The sequence below is a fragment of the Phyllobates terribilis genome, unplaced genomic scaffold (assembly GCF_046119375.1).
Source record: "Phyllobates terribilis strain yellow unplaced genomic scaffold, ASM4611937v1 Scaffold_4__5_contigs__length_816908805, whole genome shotgun sequence".
NCBI classification, from domain to species: Eukaryota; Metazoa; Chordata; class Amphibia; order Anura; family Dendrobatidae; genus Phyllobates; species Phyllobates terribilis.
In genome coordinates, this window is record NW_027362764.1 from 11,354,640 (window position 1) to 11,371,448 (window position 16,809).

A 16,809-nucleotide genomic window follows, 5' to 3' on the forward strand; every position below is an offset into this window, starting at 1 on the left:
GGAGGAAAGGTTACCATATAATGGACAAATGCACACGTGTATATATATATATATATATATATATACAGTACAGACCAAAAGTTTGGACACACCTTCTCATTTAAAGATTTTTCTGTATTTTCATGACTATGAAAATTGTACATTCACACTGAAGGCATCAAAACTATGAATTACCACATGTGGAATTATATACTTAACAAAAAAGTGTGAAACAACTGAAAATATGTCTTATATTCTAGGGTCTTCACAGTAGCCACCTTTTGCTTTGATGTCTGCTTTGCACACTCTTGGCATTCTCTTGATGAGCTTCAAGAGGTAGTCACCGGAAATGGTCTTCACTTCACAGGTGTGCCCTGTCAGGTTTAATAAGTGGGATTTCTTGCCTTATAAATGGGGTTGGGACCATCAGTTGTGTTGTACAGAAGTCTGGTGGATACACAGCTGATAGTCCTACTGAATAGACTGTTAGAATTTGTATTATGGCAAGAAAAAAGCAGCTAAGTAAAGAAAAACGAGTGGCCATCATTACTTTAAGAAATGAAGGTCAGTCAGTCCGAAAAATTGGGCAAACTTTGAAAGTGTCCCCAAGTGCAGTTGCAAAAACCATCAAGCGCTACAAAGAAACTGGCTCACATGAGGACCGCCCCAGGAAAGGAAGACCAAGAGTCACCTCTGCTTCTGAGGATAAGTTTATCCGAGTCACCAGCCTCAGAAATCAGGTTAACAGCAGCTCAGATTAGAGACCAGGTCAATGCCACACAGAGTTCTAGCAGCAGACACATCTCTACAACAACTGTTAAGAGGAGACTTTGTGCAGCCGGCCTTCATGGTAAAATAGCTGCTAGGAAACCACTGCTAAGGACAGGCACCAAGCAGAAGAGACTTGTTTGGGCTAAAGAACACAAGGAATGGACATTAGACGAGTGGAAATCTGTGCTTTGGTCTGATGAGTCCAAATTTGAGATCTTTGGTTCCAACCACCGTGTCTTTGTGCGACACAGAAAAGGTGAACGGATGGACTCTACATGCCTGGTTCCCACCGTGAAGCATGGAGGAGGAGGTGTGATGGTGTGGGGGGGCTTTGCTGGTGACACTGTTGGGGATTTATTCAAAATTGAAGGCATACTGAACCAGCATGTCTACCACAGCATCTTGCAGCGGCATGCTATTCCATCCGGTTTGCGTTTAGTTGGACCATCATTTATTTTTCAACAGGACAATGACCCCAAACAACCTCCAGGCTGTGTAAGGGCTATTTGACCAAGAAGGAGAGTGATGGGGGGCTACGCCAGATGACCTGGCCTCCACAGTCACCAGACCTGAACCCAATCGAGATGGTTTGGGGTGAGCTGGACCGCAGAGTGAAGGCAAAAGGGCCAACAAGTGCTAAGCATCTCTGGGAACTCCTTCAAGATTGTTGGAAGACCATTTCCGCTGACTACCTCTTGAAGCTCATCAAGAGAATGCCAAGAGTGTGCAAAGCAGTCATCGAAGCAAAAGGTGGCTACTTTGAAGAACCTAGAATATAAGACACATTTTCAGTTGTTTCACACTTTTTTGTTAAGTATATAATTCCACATGTGGTAATTCATAGTTTTGATGCCTTCAGTGTGAATGTACAATTTTCATAGTCAAGAAAATACAGAAAAATCTTTAAATGAGAAGGTGTGTCCAAACTTTTGGTCTGTACTGTATATAAAGACACATCTGCAGGTTTTTCTCAATATCTGACATGAAATCAGGATAAACCTTTCCCGTTTTAGGACATGTGCTGCTCACACAGTGAGATCAGCTGCTGGCAGCAGAACAGGACGCAGTGCTGAAGCAGAGGGAAGGTGAGTAGACTCCTTTATTTTTTTATGTGTGCAGTGTGATGGGGATGGAAGTACAATGTATACCAGGATGAGGATGTGGGCCATGTATACCAGGATGAGGATGTGGGCCATGTATACCAGGATGGGGATGAGGTCCATGTATACCAGGATGTGGATGAGGGCCATGTATACCAGGATGTGGATGAGGGCCATGTATACCAGGATGAGGATGTGGGCCATGTATACCAGGATGGGGATGAGGGCCATGTATACCAGGATGTGGATGAGGGCCATGTATACCAGGATGGGGATGAGGTCCATGTATACCAGGATGGGGATGAGGTCCATGTATACCAGGATGTGGATGAGGGCCATGTATACCAGGATGGGGATGAGGGCCATGTATACCAGGATGTGGATGAGGGCCATGTATACCAGGATGGGGATGAGGTCCATGTATACCAGGATGTGGATGAGGGCCATGTATACCAGGATGGGGATGAGGTCCATGTATACCAGGATGTGGATGAGGGCCATGTATACCAGGATGGGGATGAGGGCCATGTATACCAGGATGTGGATGAGGGCCATGTATACCAGGATGTGGATGAGGGCCATGTATACCAGGATGAGGATGTGGGCCATGTATACCAGGATGTGGATGAGGGCCATGTATACCAGGATGGGGATGTGGGCCATGTATACCAGGATGAGGATGTGGGCCATGTATACCAGGATGGGGATGAGGTCCATGTATACCAGGATGTGGATGAGGGCCATGTATACCAGGATGGGGATGAGGGCCATGTATACCAGGATGGGGATGAGGTCCATGTATACCAGGATGTGGATGAGGGCCATGTATACCAGGATGAGGATGTGGGCCATGTATACCAGGATGAGGATGTGGGCCATGTATACCAGGATGGGGATGAGGTCCATGTATACCAGGATGTGGATGAGGGCCATGTATACCAGGATGTGGATGAGGGCCATGTATACCAGGATGAGGATGTGGGCCATGTATACCAGGATGGGGATGAGGGCCATGTATACCAGGATGTGGATGAGGGCCATGTATACCAGGATGGGGATGAGGTCCATGTATACCAGGATGGGGATGAGGTCCATGTATACCAGGATGTGGATGAGGGCCATGTATACCAGGATGGGGATGAGGGCCATGTATACCAGGATGTGGATGAGGGCCATGTATACCAGGATGGGGATGAGGTCCATGTATACCAGGATGTGGATGAGGGCCATGTATACCAGGATGGGGATGAGGTCCATGTATACCAGGATGTGGATGAGGGCCATGTATACCAGGATGGGGATGAGGGCCATGTATACCAGGATGTGGATGAGGGCCATGTATACCAGGATGTGGATGAGGGCCATGTATACCAGGATGAGGATGTGGGCCATGTATACCAGGATGTGGATGAGGGCCATGTATACCAGGATGGGGATGTGGGCCATGTATACCAGGATGAGGATGTGGGCCATGTATACCAGGATGGGGATGAGGTCCATGTATACCAGGATGTGGATGAGGGCCATGTATACCAGGATGGGGATGAGGGCCATGTATACCAGGATGTGGATGAGGGTCATGTATACCAGGATGTGGATGAGGGCCATGTATACCAGGATGGGGATGAGGTCCATGTATACCAGGATGGGGATGTGGGCCATGTATACCAGGATGTGGATGAGGGCCATGTATACCAGGATGGGGATGAGGTCCATGTATACCAGGATGTGGATGAGGGCCATGTATACCAGGATGGGGATGAGGGCCATGTATACCAGGATGAGGATGTGGGCCATGTATACCAGGATGGGGATGAGGGCCATGTATACCAGGATGGGGATGAGGGCCATGTATACCAGGATGTGGATGAGGGCCATGTATACCAGGATGTGGATGAGGGCCATGTATACCAGGATGAGGATGTGGGCCATGTATACCAGGATGTGGATGAGGGCCATGTATACCAGGATGGGGATGAGGGCCATGTATACCAGGATGTGGATGAGGGCCATGTATACCAGGATGGGGATGAGGTCCATGTATACCAGGATGAGGATGTGGGCCATGTATACCAGGATGTGGATGAGGGCCATGTATACCAGGATGAGGATGTGGGCCATGTATACCAGGATGGGGATGAGGGCCATGTATACCAGGATGAGGATGTGGGCCATGTATACCAGGATGAGGATGTGGGCCATGTATACCAGGATGAGGATGTGGGCCATGTATACCAGGATGGGGATGAGGGCCATGTATACCAGGATGTGGATGAGGGCCACGTATACCAGGATGGGGATGAGGGCCACGTATACCAGGATGAGGATGAGGGCCATGTATACCAGGATGGGGATGAGGGCCATGTATACCAGGATGAGGATGTGGGCCATGTATACCAGGATGAGGATGTGGGCCACGTATACCAGGATGAGGATGAGGGCCATGTATATCAGGATGGGGATGAGGGCCATGTATACCAGGATGGAGATGGGGGCCACATATAACAGGATGAGGATGTGGGCCATGTATACCAGGATGAGGATGAGGGCCATGTATACCAAGATGGGGATGTGGGCCATGTATACCAGGATGGGGATGGGAGTACAATGTATACCAGGATGAGGATGTGGGCCATGTATACCAGGATGGGGATGTGGGCCATGTATACCAGGATGGGGATGAGGGCCATGTATACCAGGATGGGGATGAGGGCCATGTATACCAGGATGGGGATGAGGGCCATGTATACCAGGATGTGGATGTGGGCCATGTATACCAGGATGGGGATGAGGGCCATGTATACCAGGATGAGGATGTGGGCCATGTATACCAGGATGAGGATGTGGGCCATGTATACCAGGATGTGGGTGATGGCCATGTATACCAAGATGGAGATGAGGGCCATGTATACCAAGATGGGGATGAGGGCCATGTATACCAGGATGTGGATGAGGGCCATGTATACCAGGATGGGGATGAGGGCCATGTATACCAGGATGAGGATGAGGGCCATGTATACCAGGATGGGGATGAGGGCCATGTATACCAGGATGTGGATGAGGGCCATGTATACCAGGATGTGGATGTGGGCCATGTATACCAGGATGGGGATGAGGGCCATGTATACCAGGATGAGGATGTGGGCCATGTATACCAGGATGAGGATGTGGGCCATGTATACCAGGATGTGGGTGATGGCCATGTATACCAAGATGGGGATGAGGGCCATGTATACCAAGATGGGGATGAGGGCCATGTATACCAGGATGTGGATGAGGGCCATGTATACCAGGATGAGGATGTGGGCCATGTATACCAGGATGAGGATGTGGGCCATGTATACCAGGATGAGGATGTGGGCCATGTATACCAGGATGTGGATGTGGGCCATGTATACCAGGATGTGGATGAGGGCCATGTATACCAGGATGGAGATGAGGGCCATGTATACCAGGATGGGGATGAGGGCCATGTATACCAGGATGTGGATGAGGGCCATGTATACCAGGATGAGGATGTGGGCCATGTATACCAGGATGGGGATGAGGGCCATGTATACCAGGATGTGGATGAGGGCCATGTATACCAGGATGGGGATGAGGTCCATGTATACCAGGATGGGGATGAGGTCCATGTATACCAGGATGTGGATGAGGGCCATGTATACCAGGATGGGGATGAGGGCCATGTATACCAGGATGTGGATGAGGGCCATGTATACCAGGATGGGGATGAGGTCCATGTATACCAGGATGTGGATGAGGGCCATGTATACCAGGATGGGGATGAGGTCCATGTATACCAGGATGTGGATGAGGGCCATGTATACCAGGATGGGGATGAGGGCCATGTATACCAGGATGTGGATGAGGGCCATGTATACCAGGATGTGGATGAGGGCCATGTATACCAGGATGAGGATGTGGGCCATGTATACCAGGATGTGGATGAGGGCCATGTATACCAGGATGGGGATGTGGGCCATGTATACCAGGATGAGGATGTGGGCCATGTATACCAGGATGGGGATGAGGTCCATGTATACCAGGATGTGGATGAGGGCCATGTATACCAGGATGGGGATGAGGGCCATGTATACCAGGATGTGGATGAGGGTCATGTATACCAGGATGTGGATGAGGGCCATGTATACCAGGATGGGGATGAGGTCCATGTATACCAGGATGGGGATGTGGGCCATGTATACCAGGATGTGGATGAGGGCCATGTATACCAGGATGGGGATGAGGTCCATGTATACCAGGATGTGGATGAGGGCCATGCATACCAGGATGGGGATGAGGGCCATGTATACCAGGATGAGGATGTGGGCCATGTATACCAGGATGGGGATGAGGGCCATGTATACCAGGATGGGGATGAGGGCCATGTATACCAGGATGTGGATGAGGGCCATGTATACCAGGATGTGGATGAGGGCCATGTATACCAGGATGAGGATGTGGGCCATGTATACCAGGATGTGGATGAGGGCCATGTATACCAGGATGGGGATGAGGGCCATGTATACCAGGATGTGGATGAGGGCCATGTATACCAGGATGGGGATGAGGTCCATGTATACCAGGATGAGGATGTGGGCCATGTATACCAGGATGTGGATGAGGGCCATGTATACCAGGATGAGGATGTGGGCCATGTATACCAGGATGGGGATGAGGGCCATGTATACCAGGATGAGGATGTGGGCCATGTATACCAGGATGAGGATGTGGGCCATGTATACCAGGATGAGGATGTGGGCCATGTATACCAGGATGGGGATGAGGGCCATGTATACCAGGATGTGGATGAGGGCCACGTATACCAGGATGGGGATGAGGGCCACGTATACCAGGATGAGGATGAGGGCCATGTATACCAGGATGGGGATGAGGGCCATGTATACCAGGATGAGGATGTGGGCCATGTATACCAGGATGAGGATGTGGGCCACGTATACCAGGATGAGGATGAGGGCCATGTATATCAGGATGGGGATGAGGGCCATGTATACCAGGATGGAGATGGGGGCCACATATAACAGGATGAGGATGTGGGCCATGTATACCAGGATGAGGATGAGGGCCATGTATACCAAGATGGGGATGAGGGCCATGTATACCAGGATGGGGATGTGGGCCATGTATACCAGGATGGGGATGGGAGTACAATGTATACCAGGATGAGGATGTGGGCCATGTATACCAGGATGGGGATGTGGGCCATGTATACCAGGATGGGGATGAGGGCCATGTATACCAGGATGGGGATGAGGGCCATGTATACCAGGATGGGGATGAGGGCCATGTATACCAGGATGTGGATGTGGGCCATGTATACCAGGATGGGGATGAGGGCCATGTATACCAGGATGAGGATGTGGGCCATGTATACCAGGATGAGGATGTGGGCCATGTATACCAGGATGTGGGTGATGGCCATGTATACCAAGATGGAGATGAGGGCCATGTATACCAAGATGGGGATGAGGGCCATGTATACCAGGATGTGGATGAGGGCCATGTATACCAGGATGGGGATGAGGGCCATGTATACCAGGATGAGGATGAGGGCCATGTATACCAGGATGGGGATGAGGGCCATGTATACCAGGATGTGGATGAGGGCCATGTATACCAGGATGTGGATGTGGGCCATGTATACCAGGATGGGGATGAGGGCCATGTATACCAGGATGAGGATGTGGGCCATGTATACCAGGATGAGGATGTGGGCCATGTATACCAGGATGTGGGTGATGGCCATGTATACCAAGATGGGGATGAGGGCCATGTATACCAAGATGGGGATGAGGGCCATGTATACCAGGATGTGGATGAGGGCCATGTATACCAGGATGAGGATGTGGGCCATGTATACCAGGATGAGGATGTGGGCCATGTATACCAGGATGAGGATGTGGGCCATGTATACCAGGATGTGGATGTGGGCCATGTATACCAGGATGTGGATGAGGGCCATGTATACCAGGATGGAGATGAGGGCCATGTATACCAGGATGGGGATGAGGGCCATGTATACCAGGATGTGGATGAGGGCCATGTATACCAGGATGTGGATGTGGGCCATGTATACCAGGATGGGGATGAGGGCCATGTATACCAGGATGTGGATGAGGGCCATGTATACCAGGATGTGGATGTGGGCCATGTATACCAGGATGGGGATGAGGGCCATGTATACCAGGATGAGGATGTGGGCCATGTATACCAGGATGAGGATGTGGGCCATGTATACCAGGATGGGGATGAGGGCCATGTATACCAGGATGAGGATGTGGGCCATGTACACCAGGATGAGGATGTGGGCCATGTATACCAGGATGTGGATGAGGGCCATGTATACCAGGATGTGGATGTGGGCCATGTATACCAGGATGTGGATGTGGGCCATGTATACCAGGATGAGGATGTGGACCATGTATACCAGGATGGGGATGTGGGCCATGTATACCAGGATGAGGATGTGGGCCATGTATACCAGGATGGGGATGTGGGCCATGTATACCAGGATGTGGATGAGGGCCATGTATACCAGGATGTGGATGAGGGCCATGTATACCAGGATGTGGATGAGGGCCGTGTATACCAGGATGTGGATGAGGGCCATGTATACCAGGATGGGGATGAGGGCCATGTATACCAGGATGGAGATGGGGGCCACATATAACAGGATGAGGATGAGGGCCATGTATACCAGGATGTGGGTGAGGGCCATGTATACCAGGATGTGGATGTGGGCCATGTGTACCAGGATGAGGATGTGGGCCATGTATACCAGGATGAGGATGTGGGCCATGTATACCAGGATGAGGATGTGGGCCATGTATACCAGGATGTGGATGAGGGCCATGTATACCAGGATGTGGATGAGGGCCGTGTATACCAGGATGTGGATGAGGGCTGTGTATACCAGGATGTGGATGAGGGCCATGTATACCAGGATGGGGATGAGGGCCATGTATACCAGGATGGAGATGGGGGCCACATATAACAGGATGAGGATGAGGGCCACGTATACCAGGATGTGGATGTGGGCCATGTATACCAGGATCAGGATGTGGGCCATGTATACCAGGATGAGGATGTGGGCCATGTATACCAGGATGAGGATGTGGGCCATGTATACCAGGATGTGGATGAGGGCCATGTATACCAGGATGTGGATGAGGGCCATGTATACCAGGATGTGGATGAGGGCTATGTATACCAGGATGTGGATGTGGGCCATGTATACCAGGATGAGGATGTGGGCCATGTATACCAGGATGGGGATGAGGGCCATGTATACCAGGATGTGGATGAGGGCCACGTATACCAGGATGTGGATGAGGGCCATGTATATCAGGCTGGGGATGGGGGCCACATATAACAGGAAGGGGGGCCATATATACCAGGATGTGGGATATTAGTACAGAATCAGGGGACATTTCCCCTATAACAGTGTCAGCAGCAGACCCCCTCCCCCATAACAGTGCATCATGACGACACTGTTTGCTTCAATTTTCCGGACTATAAGACGCATCATCTTATGGTCCGGTGCGTCTTATAGTCCGAAAAATAAGGTACTTTCTGATTGTTAGTTAGAGTGAGATGTAGAGAGTTTGTTTGCTAAGTGACAGGGTGATGTTCACGGTGTAGTGGACTGATAGCAGAAGCGAGTACAAAGTGTTCTGGGCGGTATGAAGCCTTACAAGTCTCCCTGCAACGTCCGGAGCCTAAGGCTCGAAACAGTTACTATGGAGAGCACCTTAACCCCTTCCGTACAGAGAAAGAGGGATGTGGAACTGCGTGAGGGAAAGGTAACAGATCTCAGATGTACTGCGGGAATGAACGGGAAAATCGCTGGGACTGACAGGATCAGTGGATGTAGGGATAGTTCAGGAAAAGATGGAAAGCAGAAAATGTACTGTGTTACTGAAACAAGAACCGGAGGGAGCTGTGCCCGATACTGTCTTTTACAATCTGATGTACTTGAACTGTCCAGTAAACTATTGAGTGTTAAAACGAACTGTGTGTCGTCCCCTGATCCGTGTGTGGTGGCTCCTATAACCGTTGATGTGGAGATAGCTGAGGCCTGCGGCCTGCAAGTGAGTGTGACCCACCTCACACATGACAACACACTGGGACACGATTTTCCTATAAAGCGCCAGCGTGTCGTGGAGCAGCAGCTCGACCACGGCTACCGCCCTCTGGCACCTTACAAGTGCCGTAGTCGGCATGATGGAATCATGGATCAAGAAGACTTGATGGATGAAGGGAAGATTCTTGAGAAAACAAAGATGGCGACTGCGACTAGGCCCAAGATCACGGAAGTTTGCGCACAAGGCAGAAGAAGCTCCACCTATCGTGGGTGTTGGCAAGTCAAACTGGCGCAAAGACTCGTCCGGCCTGGGAAGTGGCCTGTCTGGAGAGGTCAGCTTGTAGTGAGCGGTGCTCACCGGCGATGGGTGCACTGGAAGAGAAAGAAACCCCGGCCACTGGGGTGAGTCAGCGGAGAATGGGCGGAAACTCGCAGAAAACAGGCAGGTGAGCTGGAAGTAGCTCCACCCATGAAAGGGTGGAGTGACGAAGAGTACACCCACAGGAGAGCGAGCCGGCGCCATTGTGGGAGAGCAAGCATAGCAGAGAACAAGTCGTGATGGAGCGGTACAGTTACCCTATTGAGCATGATGGGTGGTTTTATGGCATCACACTCCACAGAGTCCCAGGACGGTCAGAGAGGAAGGCCCAGAACGAGTAACCGGCGGTCAAGGCTCGTACACCTCCAAGCTCTACACTTCCCGTAGGAGCAGTGGGGAGATGGCATCCAGCCATGCTTCTTCCACGGGCAGAACCAAGGCCTCCTACCTAACAGAAGTGGCAGGTGCTGCGGCTGCAGTGTATGTCTGCAAGGGTCCCACTCAACCACGTATGTCAGAAAATCAGGCGCCAAGGAGACATGAGTTTGTGGATGGCAGTGGAGTCTAAATTGCCGTCGTGGAGAAGAGGTCAGCTGTGATCGATTTCAGCAGTGCTCATTGCATGAAAAGTAGGAAGGAGCTGTTCTGACTTCCTTGTAATCATGGCGGGGGCTCGGTGATTACAGTGAAGCATGGCGGGGTCTCGATGATTACAGTGAAGCATGGCGGGGTCTCGGTGATTACAGTGAAGCATGGCGGGGTCTCGATGATTACAGTGAAGCATGGCGGGGTCTCGGTGATTACAGTGAAGCGTGGTGATTACAGTGAAGCGTGGCGGGGTCTCGGTGATTACAGTGAAGCATGGCGGGGTCTCGGTGATTACAGTGAAGCACAGCGGGGACTACTGCACATGAGGTCTGGGATAATATTCCTCAGGAATGCTGCCAGAAGTCAGTGACTGGCAAAGCATCGCATCTACAGCAGGTGATAACAGCCAGAGGGGCTCTGCTGAGTAAGGGGTGAATGATCCCACCACTGTAGGAGGAGCCATTGTGCGGTGAATGTGGAGAAACCTCTCGTTACATTAGTCCTGTCCAGATATTTCCATTGTAATGAAGCAACGAAACAAGAACAAACAGCAGAAAGGTGGAAAACGTCACTAATTATCGAATGTACATATTGCAGCTGTATATACTCTATATGTATGTATATAGTGTCCCCTTTATATACTCTCCCCTCTATATACACCACCCTCTATATACTGTTCCCTCTAAATACTGTCCCCTCTATATGCTCTCCCCTCTATATACACCACCCTCTATATACCATCCCCTCTATATACACCACCCTCTATATACTCTCCCCTCTATATACTGTCCCCTCTATATACACCACCCTCTATATACTCTCCCCTCTATATACTCTCCCCTCTATATACACCACCCTCTATATACTCTCCCCTCTATATACACCACCCTCTATATACTGTCCCCTCTATATACACCATCCTCTGTATACTCTCCCCTCTGTATACTCTCCCCTCTGTATACTCTCCCCTCTGTATACTCTCCCCTCTGTATACTCTCCCCTCTGTATACTCTCCCTTCTGTATACTCTCCCCTCTATATACTGTCCCCTCTATATACACCATCCTCTGTATACTCTCCCCTCTGTATACTCTCCCCTCTGTATACTCTCCCCTCTGTATACTCTCCCCTCCATAGAGCTCAGTTCTATATAATTTATAGCGTCTGGGGATCTTGTCCATAGTGATGGAGGATATACTGTATACACAGCGTCTGGGCCATGAGCCGCTTACATCCCATTATCCGGGGGTCAGTGTACTCCAAGTGTCACAGGCAGCAGAGGGGGACACTGTGGAGCAGAGGGGAGACACTGGGGAGCAGAGGGGGATAGTGTGGAGCAGAGGGGGGACACTGGGGAGCAGAGGGGAGACACTGGGGAGCAGAGGGGGACACTGTGGAGCAGAGAGGGACACTGTGGAGCAGAGGGGGATAGTGTGGAGCAGAGGGGGATAGTGTGGAGCAGAGGGGGGACACTGTGGAGCAGAGGGGGATAGTGTGGAGCAGAGGGGGATAGTGTGGAGCAGAGGGGGGACACTGTGGAGCAGAGGGGGGACACTGGGGAGCAGAGGGGGACACTGTGGAGCAGAGAGGGACACTGTGGAGCAGAGGGGGATATTGTGGAGCAGAGGGGGGATACTGTGGAGCAGAGGGGGGCACTGTGGAGCAGAGGGGGACACTGTGGAGCAGAGGGGGACACTGTGGAGCAGAGGGGGATAGTGTGGAGCAGAGGGGGATAGTGTGGAGCAGAGGGGGGACACTGTGGAGCAGAGGGGGATAGTGTGGAGCAGAGGGGGATACTGTAGAGCAGAGGGGGACACTGTGGAGCAGAGGGGGATACTGTGGAGCAGAGGGGGATAGTGTGGAGCAGAGGGGGACACTGGGGAGCAGAGGGGGATAGTGTGGAGCAGAGGGGGACACTGGGGAGCAGAGGGGGATACTGTGGAGCAGAGGGGGGTACTGTGGAGCAGAGGGGGGACACTGTGGAGCAGAGGGGGATATTGTGGAGCAGAGGGGGGATATTGTAGAGCAGAGGGGGATAGTGTGGAGCAGAGGGGGATAGTGTGGAGCAGAGGGGGATAGTGTGGAGCAGAGGGCGACACTGTGGAGCAGAGGGGGACACTGTGGAGCAGAGGGGGGACACTGTGGAGCAGAGGGGGGACACTGTGGAGCAGAGGGGGACACTGTGGAGCAGAGGGGGGACACTGTGGAGCAGAGGGGGATACTGTGGAGCAGAGGGGGGACACTGTGGAGCAGAGGGGGATATTGTGGAGCAGAGGGGGATATTGTGGAGCAGAGGGGGATATTGTGGAGCAGGGAGGATAGTTTGGAGCAGAGGGGGATATTGTGGAGCAGAGGGGGACACAGGGGAGCAGAGGGGGACACTGTGGAGCAGAGGGGGATAGTGTGGAGCAGAGGGGGGACACTGTAGAGCAGAGGGGGATAATGTGGAGCAGAGGGGGGACACTGTGGAGCAGAGGGGGATATTGTGGAGCAGAGGGGGACACAGGGGAGCAGAGGGGGACACTGTGGAGCAGAGGGGGATACTGTGGAGCAGAGGGGGGACACTGTGGAGCAGAGGGGGATAGTGTGGAGCAGAGGGGGGACACTGTGGAGCAGAGGGGGATATTGTGGAGCAGAGGGGGACACTGTGGAGCAGAGGGGGACACTGTGGAGCAGAGGGGGATATTGTGGAGCAGAGGGGGACACAGGGGAGCAGAGGGGGACACTGTGGAGCAGAGGGGGGACACTGTGGAGCAGAGGGGGGACACTGTGGAGCAGAGGGGGATATTGTGGAGCAGAGGGGGACACTGTGGAGCAGTGGGGGATATTGTGGAGCGGGGGGGATATTGTGGAGCAGAGGGGGACACTGTGGAGCAGTGGGGGATATTGTGGAGCAGGGGGGGATATTGTGGAGCAGAGGGGGATATTGTGGAGCAGGGGGGATAGTGTGGAGCAGAGGGGGACACTGTGGAGCAGAGGGGGATAGTGTGGAGCAGAGGGGGGACACTGTGGAGCAGAGGGGGGACACTGTGGAGCAGAGGGGGATAGTGTGGAGCAGAGGGGGGATACTGTGGAGCAGAGGGGGGACACTGTGGAGCAGAGGGGGACACTGTGGAGCAGAGGGGGATATTGTGGAGCAGAGGGGGGATACTGTGGAGCAGAGGGGGGCACTGTGGAGCAGAGGGGGACACTGTGGAGCAGAGGAGGATAGTGTGGAGCAGAGGGGGATAGTGTGGAGCAGAGGGGGGACACTGTGGAGCAGAGGGGGATAGTGTGGAGCAGAGGGGGGACACTGTGGAGCAGAGGGGGATAGTGTGGAGCAGAGGGGGGACACTGTGGAGCAGAGAGGGACACTGTGGAGCAGAGGGGGATATTGTGGAGCAGAGGGGGGATACTGTGGAGCAGAGGGGGGCACTGTGGAGCAGAGGGGGACACTGTGGAGCAGAGGGGGACACTGTGGAGCAGAGGGGGATAGTGTGGAGCAGAGGGGGATAGTGTGGAGCAGAGGGGGGACACTGTGGAGCAGAGGGGGATAGTGTGGAGCAGAGGGGGGATACTATGGAGCAGGGGGGGACACTGGAGCAGAGGGGGATACTGTAGAGCAGAGGGGGACACTGTGGAGCAGAGGGGGATACTGGGGAGCAGAGGGGGATAGTGTGGAGCAGAGGGGGACACTGGGGAGCAGAGGGGGATACTGTGGAGCAGAGGGGGGTACTGTGGAGCAGAGGGGGGACACTGTGGAGCAGAGGGGGATATTGTGGAGCAGAGGGGGGATATTGTAGAGCAGAGGGGGATAGTGTGGAGCAGAGGGGGATAGTGTGGAGCAGAGGGGGATAGTGTGGAGCAGAGGGCGACACTGTGGAGCAGAGGGGGACACTGTGGAGCAGAGGGGGACACTGTGGAGCAGAGGGGGGACACTGTGGAGCAGAGGGGGACACTGTGGAGCAGAGGGGGGACACTGTGGAGCAGAGGGGGATACTGTGGAGCAGAGGGGGGACACTGTGGAGCAGAGGGGGATATTGTGGAGCAGAGGGGGATATTGTGGAGCAGAGGGGGATATTGTGGAGCAGGGAGGATAGTTTGGAGCAGAGGGGGATATTGTGGAGCAGAGGGGGACACAGGGGAGCAGAGGGGGACACTGTGGAGCAGAGGGGGATAGTGTGGAGCAGAGGGGGGACACTGTAGAGCAGAGGGGGATAATGTGGAGCAGAGGGGGGACACTGTGGAGCAGAGGGGGATATTGTGGAGCAGAGGGGGACACAGGGGAGCAGAGGGGGACACTGTGGAGCAGAGGGGGATACTGTGGAGCAGAGGGGGGACACTGTGGAGCAGAGGGGGATAGTGTGGAGCAGAGGGGGGACACTGTGGAGCAGAGGGGGATATTGTGGAGCAGAGGGGGACACTGTGGAGCAGAGGGGGACACTGTGGAGCAGAGGGGGATATTGTGGAGCAGAGGGGGACACAGGGGAGCAGAGGGGGACACTGTGGAGCAGAGGGGGGACACTGTGGAGCAGAGGGGGGACACTGTGGAGCAGAGGGGGATATTGTGGAGCAGAGGGGGACACTGTGGAGCAGTGGGGGATATTGTGGAGCGGGGGGGATATTGTGGAGCAGAGGGGGACACTGTGGAGCAGTGGGGGATATTGTGGAGCAGAGGGGGATACTGTAGAGCAGAGGGGGATATTGTGGAGCAGAGGGGGATATTGTGGAGCAGGGGGGATAGTGTGGAGCAGAGGGGGACACTGTGGAGCAGTGGGGGATATTGTGGAGTAGGGGGGGATATTGTGGAGCAGGGGGGGATATTGTGGAGCAGAGGGGGATAGTGTGGAGCAGAGGGGGGACACTGTGGAGCAGAGGGGGATAGTGTGGAGCAGAGGGGGGACACTGTGGAGCAGAGGGGGATAGTGTGGAGCAGAGGGGGGATACTGTGGAGCAGAGGGGGGACACTGTGGAGCAGAGGGGGACACTGTGGAGCAGAGGGGGATATTGTGGAGCAGAGGGGGGATACTGTGGAGCAGAGGGGGGCACTGTGGAGCAGAGGGGGACACTGTGGAGCAGAGGAGGATAGTGTGGAGCAGAGGGGGATAGTGTGGAGCAGAGGGGGGACACTGTGGAGCAGAGGGGGATAGTGTGGAGCAGAGGGGGGACACTGTGGAGCAGAGGGGGATAGTGTGGAGCAGAGGGGGACACTGGGGAGCAGAGGGGGATACTGTGGAGCAGAGGGGGGTACTGTGGAGCAGAGGGGGACAGTGTGGAGCAGAGGGGGACAGTGTGGAGCAGAGGGGGGATACTGTGGAGCAGAGGGGGGATACTGTGGAGCAGAGGGGGATACTGTGGAGCAGAGGGGGACACTGTGGAGCAGAGGGGAACACTGTGGAGCAGAGGGGGGACACTGTGGAGCAGAGGGGGGATACTGTGGAGCAGAGGGGGACACTGGAGCAGAGGGGGATACTGTGGAGCAGAGGGGGATAGTGTGGAGCAGAGGGGGATAGTGTGGAGCAGAGGGGGGACAATGTGGAGCAGAGGGGGATACTGTGGAGCAGAGGGGGATATTGTGGAGCAGAGGGGGATAGTGTGGAGCAGAGGGGGATAGTGTGGAGCAGAGGGGGATACTGTGGAGCAGAGGGGGATAGTGTGGAGCAGAGGGGGATAGTGTGGAGCAGAGGGGGATAGTGTGGAGCAGAGGGGGATAGTGTGGAGCAGAGGGGGGACAATGTGGAGCAGAGGGGGATACTGTGGAGCAGAGGGGGATATTGTGGAGCAGAGGGGGATAGTGTGGAGCAGAGGGGGATAGTGTGGAGCAGAGGGGGATATTGTGGAGCAGAGGGGGATATTGTGGAGCAGAGGGGGATAGTGTGGAGCAGAGGGGGATATTGTGGAGCAGAGGGGGATAGTGTGGAGCAGAGGGGGATAGTGTGGAGCAGAGGGGGGACACTGTGGAGCAGA

At 53.7% G+C, this 16,809-nt stretch overlaps 1 protein-coding gene across 1 annotated transcript in view; it reads right to left on the bottom strand.

Annotated features, from left to right (window-relative positions):
- Positions 1 to 16,809, bottom strand: part of LOC141264133 (SCO-spondin-like) — a 521,676-nt gene that overhangs the window by 27,965 nt on the left and 476,902 nt on the right. The window lies entirely within an intron of this gene.